Source organism: Mustelus asterias, chromosome 12, assembly GCF_964213995.1.
Source record: "Mustelus asterias chromosome 12, sMusAst1.hap1.1, whole genome shotgun sequence".
In the NCBI taxonomy this organism is placed as follows: Eukaryota; Metazoa; Chordata; class Chondrichthyes; order Carcharhiniformes; family Triakidae; genus Mustelus; species Mustelus asterias.
In genome coordinates, this window is record NC_135812.1 from 11,282,291 (window position 1) to 11,293,654 (window position 11,364).

Sequence of the window (11,364 nt, forward strand, 5' to 3'; positions counted from 1 at the left end):
ACAAATCATAAAATCACTGGAAACCAGACTACTTGTAGTCAAACTAACAATTGTCACATCAATTAGTAGAATCAAATCATGTTGCAACAGGTATCATTTGGGCAGCACGGTGGCACAGTGCTTAGCACTGCTACCTCACTGAGCCAGGGACCCGGGTTTGATTCCGGCCTGGTTGACTGTGTGGAGTTTGCATGTTCTCCCCATATCTCCGTGGGTTTCCTCCAGGTGTTCTGGTTTCCTCCCACACTCCAAAGATGTCCAGGTTAGGTGGACTGGCATGGTGAATTTCCCCTTAGAATCACAAGATGAGTAGATTTGATTTATTATTGTCACAGGTATTGGTATATAGTGAAAAGTATTGCTTCTTGCATGCTATGCAGACAAAGTATACCGTTCATAAAGCAGGAAATAAGAGGGTGCAGAATGTAGTATTACAGCCTTAGCTAGGGTGCAAAGAAAGATCAACTTAATATAAGGTAGGTCCATTCAAAAGTCAGCTGACAGCAGGGAAGAATCTGTTCTTGAGTTGGTTGGTACGTGACCTCAGACTTTTGCATTTTTTTCTCGATGTAAGAAAGTGGAAGACTGTATGTCCGGGGTCCTTAATTATGCTGGCTGCTTTTCCGAGGCAGCGGGAAGTGTAGACAGAGTCAATGGATGGGAGGCTGGTGTGCGTGATGGATTGGGTTTCGTTCACGACCCTTTGTAGTTTTGTGCAGGAGCCATACCAAGCTGTAATACAACCAGAAAAAATGCTTTCTATTGGTGCATCTTTAAAAATTGGCGAGCCTCCTGAGTTGGTCAGCTTTCTTAACTATAGCATCAGCGTGGAGGGACCAGGACAGGTTGTTGCTGATCTGGACACCTAGAAGATGGATTAGCCAGGTTAATGTGCAGGGTTACAGGGATAGGGGGAGACGAGGGTGGATGAGATGCTCTTTCAGAGAGTCAGTGCAAACTCGATGGGTTGAATGGCCTCCTGCATTATAGGGATTCTATGATTTGAAAAAATGATCTTTACTTTTCGATCGAAAGTTCACTCTCGCTGACTGGAGAGCGACGGTGGGTGATTTTGTACTTGAAGACTGAACCTTTTACAATTCCTGGTGCACTGTGCACAAAGTTGCAGGAAGTTGCTTAAAAGTTTTGATGTGGAGATGCCGGCATTGGACTGGGGTGGGCACAGTAAGAAGTCTCACAACACCAGGTTAAAGTCCAACAGGTTTATTTGGAATCACAAGCTTTCGGAGCGCTGCTCCTTCATCAGGTGAGTCACCAAATAAACCTGGTGTTGTGAGACTTCTTACTAGAAATTTTGAGATTTGGAACAAGGTTTGGTCTTTGTACTGTTGATTATTCATCAAAACATAATTGTTCATACAGAGTGGGTGGAATCTTGAGCCCATGTTTGCCGTCTACGTTACCAGCAGCTGGCGCTCAATATCCGGCAAAACCCGATTTTAGCCATCCCTCGCCGGCAGCATAATCAGGTTCATGCCCGTTGTGGCCGTACATTTGAATATATTATTATATATATGATTAAAGACCCATCTCTCCCACTATTGAGCCCGAGGCATACTTTCAATCCATGCCATCATGATGTGACTTTGTCGAGGTTTACAACAGTTTCACCTAGATGTGGCACGATGGCACAGTGGTTAGCACTGATGCCTTACAGTGCCAGGGATCCGGGTTCAACTCCAACCTTGGGTCACTATCTGTGTGGAGTTTGCACATTCTCCTCGTGTCTGCTTGGGTTTCCTCTGGGTGCTCTGGTTTCCTCCCACAGTCCGAAAGACGTGCTGGTTAGGTGCATTGGCCATGCTAAATTCTCCCTCAGTACCCGAACTGGCGCCGGAGTGTGGCAACTAGGGGATTTTCGCAGTAACTTCATTGCACTGTTGATGTAAGTCTACTTCTGACTAATAAATAAACTTTCAATTTGTCATAGGGATCTCCCTGGGGGCATAAAGGTGATTTTAGCGCCCGGGGGAAAGGGACATCTCCAGGCAGTGGCCTGGCAATGTCCCTGGCACAGGTTGACACCGGCAGATTGACACTGTGCCCATGCCAACCCAGCGGTGCCAGCCCGACAGTGCCATCTGGCAGTGCCGGGGTGGATCCCAGTGGGACCCTCATAGAAGTGGTGGGGGAGGGGATTCATTTATATGTGGTGGTGGGCAGGAATGAAGGTGGCAGATGGGGATGCCAGCAATGGCCGTGTTGGGGGGGGGAGGTGGATGAGGGGGCATTGCCGATGCCTGTGTGGGTGGCAAGAGGACAGGGAAAGGACTCCAATGTTCAGGGGAAAGGGAGTAGTTGCCTGCACTGACTGTTGCAGGGGGTTGGTTGGGGGGAGAAGTGTCAGCTCCAATTGGGGAGGGTGGGATGAGGGATGGTAGTGGGGGGGTAGATGCTGGCCCTGATTGGGGGGAGGGGAAGATGGGGGGTTAGGGGTAAATGCTGGCCGCGATCAGCGGGAGAATGGAGGGTAAATGCTAGCAAATGCCAGCTTCCATTGGAGGGGAACGGGCAGAGGGCCGGGGGGGGGGGGGAGAGAAATGCCGGCTCTGATCACGGGGTGGGGGGATGTTAGGTGTAGCCCCGATACCTCCGCAGTTGGGGGGGGGGGGGAGGTTACTTTTTGCTTTGATTGGGGCTCCCTTTAAACATGGCACCCCGATCTCTGTGCAGCCAGGCTTTGCTGCTGTGTTGAGGCTCTGCCCCCTACATGACGGCATGAAAGACGCCCAGCTGTTTTTTGTGATAGAGTGTGGTAAGATAGAACGGTACAGCACAGAACAGGCCCTTCGGCCCACGATGTTGTGCCGAGCTTTATCTGAAACCAAGATCAAGCTATCCCACTCCCTATCATCCTGGTGTGCTCCATGTGCCTATCCAATAACCGTTTAAATGTTCCTAAAGTGTCTGACTCCACTATCACTGCAGGCAGTCCATTCCACACCCCAACCACTCTCTGCGTAAAGAACCTACCTCTGATATCCTTCCTATATCTCCCACCACGAACCCTACAGTTATACCCCCTTGTAATAGCTCCATCCACCCGAGGAAATAGTCTTTGAACGTTCACTCTATCTATCCCCTTCATCATTTTATAAACCTCTATTAAGTCTCCCCTCAGCCTCCTCCACTCCAGAGAGAACAGCCCTAGCTCCCTCAACCTTTCCTCATAAGACCTACCCTCCAAACCAGGCAGCATCCTGGTAAATCTCCCCTGCACTCTTTCCAGCGCTTCCACATCCTTCTTATAGTGAGGTGACCAGAACTGCACACAATATTCCAAATGTGGTCTCACCAAGGTCCTGTACAGTTGCAGCATAACCCCCACGGCTCTTAAACTCCAACCCCCTGTTAATAAAAGCTAACACACTATAGGCCTTCTTCACAGCTCTATCCACTTGAGTGGCAACCTTTAGAGATCTGTGGATATGGACCCCAAGATCTCTCTGTTCCTCCACAGTCTTCAGAACCCTGTAATCCACATTTAAATTAGTCCTACCAAAATGAATTGCCTTCTGGAGAGAAAATCGACATTTTGTTCCTCTGGAGAGGGACACACTGTTTTTTGCGCTGGAATCAACACTGCCATTTTTTGGTAAGATTCCCCAAAATGGGTAAGATTCTGTCTTTTGTCCGGTGCTTTCTATTATCTTTGACACATTATGGTGTTGTTAATTATACTCACTTTTGATTTTGACAGAGTTCAGAATTCAGCAACAGTATTTAGAATGCATAATTGAACATGTATTTTTCTATCAACAAACTATTGGAGTGTTAAGAGGGCAGCGTAAAAAGCAGCCTCCCAGCCAGGGGGGGCCTTTACTTACACCCACAGTTGTTTCCAGCTTACATCATCAATTTTAAAACCAAGCTTAATATTTGCCATTGATCTGAATTCAATGTTTCATTTTTAATTCTTTCATGGGATGTGGGTGTTGATGACAAGGCCAGCATTCGTTGCCCTTGAGATGGTGGTGATGCTGTGGTCCGTGTGGTAAGCCAACACTTCTGTTTGGAAAAGAGTTCCAGAACTTTGAGCCATTGACAGTGACCAAAGAGTGAAGTCATGGGCGGCGACTTGGGGTGGAACTTGCAAGTGGTGGTGTTTCCATGAATAGGTTATCCTTGGCCTTCTAGGTGGGTAGAGATTGTGAGTTTTGGAAAATGCTGTCAAACACCATGCTCTTTGCAAATCAATTGAGATGGTTATCCATTGGGATCTAACTAACGTTCTGAAAATAATACTTGTGACTTGACTCAACTCACTTAGCTGGGCCAGGCCAGGCTAGAAAGCGTGCACAAGACATATTAAATAATCGCCAAAGCTATATCTTTTCCTGGAACCAAGCCACAATGAATACCTAAACACAATGAGTGATAAAGAGCCATTATAGTTTACCAGTGCAAAATGCTTAAGTGTTCCATGACAATTGGTTCACTGCAGTTCTTGAAAGGGAACTTGGCAATTCCACGAATGGATGAAATATTTCCAGTTATTGAAGGAAGTCGCTGATTAACTGCAGTCCTGAGAATCAATGCACTACCACGGATTCCTGGATAATTATTTAAGGGTTTCAAAGAAAAAGTTCTCAATTTCTTTTCTGAATTCTGTTCTGCCTCCCCACTTTTCCTTCTCCTTTCTTCTACCTTTTGAGCAAGCTGCATGATTTTCATGATGGGTGAGTGGTGGGGTTAAAGGGATGTGATAAGGTGTATGTGAGCATGAAGGAGCCATTTTCATTGTCTTTAGAAGCAACATAATTGGTGAAGGAAGTGCTCATTACACATTCACTCAGACATTGAAATGATAACCAAGTGCAGGAATGTTCAAGAGTTTGGAAAATTTGACACCATTAATCTAGACCATGTTTTTTTTTTGTCATGAGGAAGGGTTGGAGTTCCACAAGTTAAAATTGGAGAAAGGCAGTGATTTTATCAGGGCAGGAGTTAGAAAGAAAACTGGATGGATTTTTTTCACACAGTGAATGGAATGAGTTACCAGGGAGAATTATCAATATGGACTGTACAAACGGCTTCGAGAGACAGTGAGATGGGCTCCTAAAGCGAGGAGAGATTAAGGTGAATCGTGAGAACTTAGATACTTGAGTGTTGGATCAAGCAAAAAAGAATGTTTTCTTCATTGAATCTATTGGGTTTTTTTCCTGATCTAAAAACACCCCTGCGCCCTGAAGATGTAAGATGCTGCAGTCGGGTTAAAACCAAGTCATGTCAGTGGAATCAGGAGTCTCAGTTTGTCCCACTTCCACATGCTGTGGCTGGGCTTTCAATCCTTTATCTGAAAAACCCCCCAGAAAAAGACAATAGTCAGTCACAATGGAACAAATATTAAAAGCAAATCAAATCCTTCTTAGAGGTTTCCATACACTGTAGAACCATTTCACTGGGGGAGATGGTGTCTTAGTGGTAATATCACTAGACTAATAATCCAAAGGCCCAGACTATTGCACTGGGGATTAGGGTTCAAATCCCGCCATGGCGGAACTTAAATTCAATTCATAAATCTGAAATATAAAGCTAGTCTCAGTAATGGTGACCATGACTGTCATAAAATCCCATCTGGTTCACACATGGGAATCTGTCATCCTGACTCGGTCCGGGCTAAATTGCTGATCCACAGCAATGTGGTTAACTCTTAACTGCCCTCTGAAATGGCATAGCAAGCCACTTAGCTCAAGGACAATTAGGGATGGGCAACAAATGCTGGCCTTGCCAGCAATCCCCACCTCCCACGGCCTGAGTTACTTTTGGACATCAAACTTGCCAGTCAGTCCCTGGCATTGAAATCTTGGTGCCGTTTATGCTGGGGGTGGGATCTTACAGTCCTGCCAATGGCACACCCCTGCCGCGGGTTTCCCGGCGGCAAGGGGTGCATTCACGGGAAACCCCACTGACAACTGCGGGACCATAAGATCCCGCCACCAGTGCTGTTGCGAAACACACTGCGGAGAGGGAGGAAAATCCTGCTCTGGGACTGAGCGAATCTGGTTCTATTGGTTTTCCAACTGCAGATCAACAAGACCCCCCCCCCCCCCCCCCACCTTTGGGTGAACTTTGTTTCTCTCCCCATGGGTGCTACCTGACCTGCTGAGTATTTCCAAATTTTCTGTTTTTATTATACTCCAGGGTCCTCCTTGCCTTAGAGGGCAGTTTCAAGAGTAGTGGGACACTTGTTGGATTCACAGCTGTGAAACTATTAGAACACACCAGCAAGGAATAACATCAACAATCATTTTCTGTCCACCTCCAATTGGGCCTGCCGATTTCCAAGTTGACAGTTGCAAAAAGACCCACAACAGAAATAAAACGAAACCCCCACTGTAGTTCTATGTAAAAAATATTCAATGGTCTGTCAATTATTTAATATAAATATGCACCAGTTATTTGCATAAAATGCCTTCTGTTCCACATAATTGCCATTTAATTCCAAATGTTGTGATCAGAAATCAGAGGAGCTGACTCCAAAATAATCCTCATTCTCAATAATGAGGGAATCCAGCACATCAGTGCATAAGAGAAGGCTGAAGCATTTACAATTATCTTCAGCCAAATGGATCATCCATCTTGGACACCCCACTTACATCCCCAGAATCACAGCTGCCAGTCTTCCTCCAATTCGATTCACTCCACATGATATCAAGGAACAGCTGACGGCACTGGTTACTGCAAAGGTTATACATCTGGGAATAGTGCTGAAGAGGCACGTGCCTCTCTGAGCTGTTTCAGTGTAGCTACAACACTCGCATCTACCCAACAACGTGGAAAATCTGTCCACAAAAATCATTCAAGAAGCTCAACGCAATCCAGGACAAAGCAGCCCACTTAAATTGCACCCCATTCATCAACTTAAACATCCACTCTCTCCACCATTGCTGCACAGTGGTAGCAGTGTGTACCATCTCTCCAAAGATGTGCGAGTTAGGTTGATTGGCCATGCTAAATTGCACTTAGTGTCAGGGGGACTAGCTAGGGTAAATACATGGGGTTAGGGTCTGGGTGGGATTGTGGTCGGCGCAGACTCGATGGGCCAAATGGCCCTCTTTTGCACCATATGATTCTATGTTTCTGTGATCCAGAAGATGCCCTGTAGCAACCCACCAGGGCTCCTTTGACAGCACCTTCCAAATTAGTGATCTACTAACTAGAAAGATAAGGGCAGCAGACACACGGAAATGGCACCACCTACAAGTTCCCCTTCAGGCCATTCACTATCCTGACCTGGAACTATAACACTGTTCCTTCACTGTTGCCAAATCAGAATTTTGGAACTCCCTTCCTAACAGCGCTATGGGTGTACCTGCACCAGAAACACCAGTTCAGAAGGCAGCTCACCGTCACATTCTCAAGAACAAATAGGGTTGGACAACAAATGCTGGCTTTGCCAGTGAACCCAACATTGCTTGAAAGAACCAGTCCCCCAGGCCCTCATTGCTATTAAATTATTAGATAGAGACAGCTTGGTGGTAAGAATATTGGAGCAGGAATAGACGATTCAGTCCCTCTGACCTGTTCTATCATTCACTTAAATTGTGGCTGATTTGTACCTCAACTCAACCATATTCCTTGATATCCTTACATAGCAACATTTTATTTCATACCCATGTTGTCAACGTACTTATTTGAGGTTTTACGATGTAGAAAGCCAGAATTCCACACAGAAAACTTCCGACAGCCACACCAATGCAGACACTGGTGAATTCTCCGGAACTGAAAGAATACTTGTTTGAAGATGGTATTAGAGTTGGATTGACCGAATCGTCTGTTTTCCTCAGAATAAAGTTCACAACTGTTGCACTATATGGATATTTAGAGGTGTCTTTTAAGGTGAGAGTTACTATTGATTGATGGTAACCTTCCTTAAGTACCTATAGGAAATAAAACACCTTGTTTCAGACTCTCATTTAAAATCTGTTTCAAACATTTGTCTTTCCCATGGATGAACCTTCATCCAGAAGAGTCATAGGCTGGAACTTTCCGGTCCAACTGACAGCACACCTCTGCCATGGTTACCCTGGGGGCGAGGGGTGCATTCAATGGGAACCCCCATTAACAATGACAGAACCAGAAAATCCTGTCACCGGCCAATGGCGGGCCACCTCCCCCACCGCGAAACAGGTGGCGAATTGCGCAGAAAATTCCACTCATAAAAGCTTCTCCTCTTTGCATTCCAACCCTCTTGATTTAAAGACATTCCATTAGCTTTCTAAATATAGCTTTTGCCACCAGCTTCAAGTGATTTATGTGCCTGGATCCCCAAGTTTTTCTGCTCACAATTCTTAGCTTCTTACCATTTAGAAAATACACTGGTCTATCTTGCTTTGGTCCAAAGTGGATGACCTCACAATTCCCTACATTAATCTTCATCTCAATGATCTTAAATCTATCAAAGTCCCTTTGCAACATTCTGCTCCCACCCACATTTGTCCCAAAAAGGAGAAATCCAACCCGGCCAGTTACCGCCCCATTAGTCTACTCTCAATCATCAGTAAAGTGATGGAAGGGGTCATCAACAGTGCTATCAAGCGGCACTTGCTTATAACCTGCTCACTGATGCACAGTTTGGGTTCTGTTAGGATCACTCAGCTCCTAACCATGTTACAGCCTTGGTTTGAAAGTGGACAAAAGAGTTGAACTCCAGAGGTGAGGTGAGAGTGACTGCCCTTGACAGCATGGACTAGGCATATAGGGCAGCATGCTCTTAAAATGTTTCTAGGTGTTGTTCCCAGCAGAAGACCAATTAGATTCCCGCCGGGGAATTTGGTGCAACTCAGTTCACAATTCACCCACACTTAGAACTTTTTTTGAAGTGAGGACTTAAAGATGCCAGCTGACGCCTTGGGAATTGGGGTGCCCATTTTTAAAGGGCACCCCAACCCAGACAACCCTACATTCCCACCCACCCCTACTCGCCGGCTCAGACACCCACACTCGCTGGCATCAAGCCTCCCTCACCCAATCTCTGGTACTAGCACTCCTCCCCCCCCCCCCCCCCCCACACACACACACAAACAAAAATGAGCGACACAGTGCTATGAGGTGACCAAAGGCTTCCCTCTTCAGGCCCCCCCCAGGCCACTCAACCCTTCTGCAGAACCTCCCCCATGCCCTCCCTGAGGCCTCCATTTGGCACTGCCAACCGTGCAATGCCAGGGCAGCAGGGCACTATCCAGCCTTTCCCCATCCACCCGAGGGCTTTAGCGACCTCTGAACTCCCCTGGCATGGCCATCACTACTGATCTCTGTTTGTGGTGACCAGTAGTGATTCGCACCAAGTTCCTGCTGAGCCCGAGGGTCGGAGAAGTGGAGGAGCTGGGAGAATCCAGCTCCAAACTGACCCTGCATGTTTAAATGAGTATTTAAGTACGCTAATCTGGTTCATGCCCTCACTAGGCATGGAAGCTGGGAGAATCCCAAAGGGATTCCCAAAACACCTCTCCCTGTGATTCACCCACCATAGCAGGATTTGTGCATGAGCGTGCAGTGCCAGAGAATCATGTCCATAAATACTGTGGCTACAAGAGCAGGTCAGAGGCTGGGAATCCTGCAGTAACTCGTCTCCTGACTCCCAAAGCCCATCCACCACCCAGAAGCACAAGCCAGGAGTTTAATGGAATACCTTCCACTTGCTGGATGGGTGCAACTCCCACAACACTCAATAACCTTGACATCATCCAGGACAAAGCAGCCCAATTGATTGGCACCACATTCACAAACATTCACTCCCTCCACCTGATGCAGTGTGTATTATCTACAAAGTGAACTGCAGAACCTCACCAAGGCTCATCGTTTCCAAACCCGTGAATACTACCAGTTGGAAGGACAAGGAAACATATAAAATCCTGATGGGACTGAACAGGTTAGATGCGGGAAGAACGTTCCGGATGTTGGGGAAGTGCAGAACTGGGGGTCACAGTCCAAGAATAAGGGGTAAGCCATTCAGGACTGAGATGAGGAAGAACTTCTTCACTCAGAGAGTTGTGAATCTGTGGAATTCTCTACCACAGAAAGCTGTCGGGGGTCAGTTTGTTAGATATGATCAAGAGGGAGCTGGACGTGGCCTTGTGGCTAAAGAGATCAAGGGGTATGGAGAGAAAGTGGGAATGGGAGATGAAAGTGTATGATCAATCATGATCATATTTCATGATGGCGCAGGCTTGATAGGCTGAATGGCCTACTTCTATACTTATTTTCTATATTTCTATGTAGACAACAGAGACATGGGAACATCATCACCTGGCAGTTCCCCTTCAAGTCACTCACCATCCTGACTTGGAAATATATCGCCGTTCCTTCAGCGTCGCTGGGTCAAAATCCTGGAACTCCCTTCCTAAAAGCTCTGTGAGTGTATCTGCATTGCATGGACTGCAGTGGTTCAAGAAGGCGGCTCATCACCACCTTTTCAAGGGCAGTTAGGGATGGGCAATAAATGCTGGTGTAGCCAGCGACGTCCACATCGCGTGACTGAATTGATAAAATGATTGTACCATCGAACTGAGTATCATCAACAAACCTGGATATATGGCTCTCTGTTCCATCACCTAAGTCATTGGCAAACATGGTATTGGTTTATTATAGAGAATAATTGGTTAAATATAGAGAACAATTGGTTAATTAGGATCTTGGATCATACCAGTGGTAAGTAACATTTCCTCTGGATCTGTATTTCAACCTGAAGCTCTTGGGATTGGAAGTTCCTGAAACAAATACCTTAACTTTGTATGTGCCAGGTAGTAAAAGCCTGTAGTATTCCCCAAAGGCAGAGGTATTAAAGGGGACTGGAGTCTCACGGTTATCTATTTGCACCAGGGCTCCAGAGAGTGTGTTGTTCATCTCATCAAATACTTGTCCTTTTATACCTGTTGGTAGAGCACAAAATTAAATTCTAATCAGTGAAAACATCAAAGCCCTTCTGCTTGAGGTGTGCTTAAAAATAAATTGTTTGCTTCCTTCCCGTACAAGGAACATGAAGCTTGATTCCAGCAAGACAAATACCCATTTGCAATGTGACAGTCTGGACAAACTGTGCCTAATTATGCAGTAGAGGAACTGTTTGTCCCATTGCATAATTATATGACTTATAAGAACATAAGAAATAGGAGCAGGAGTAGGCCATCTAGCCCCTCGAGCCTGCCCCGCCATTCAATAAGATCATGGCTGATCTGACGTGGATCAGTACCACTTACCCGCCTGATCCCCATAACCCTTAATTCCCTTACCGATCAGGAATCCATCTATCCGCGCTTTAAACATATTCAGCGAGGTAGCCTCCACCACCTCAGTGGGCAGAGAATTCCAGAGATTCACCACCCTCTGAGAGAAGAAGTT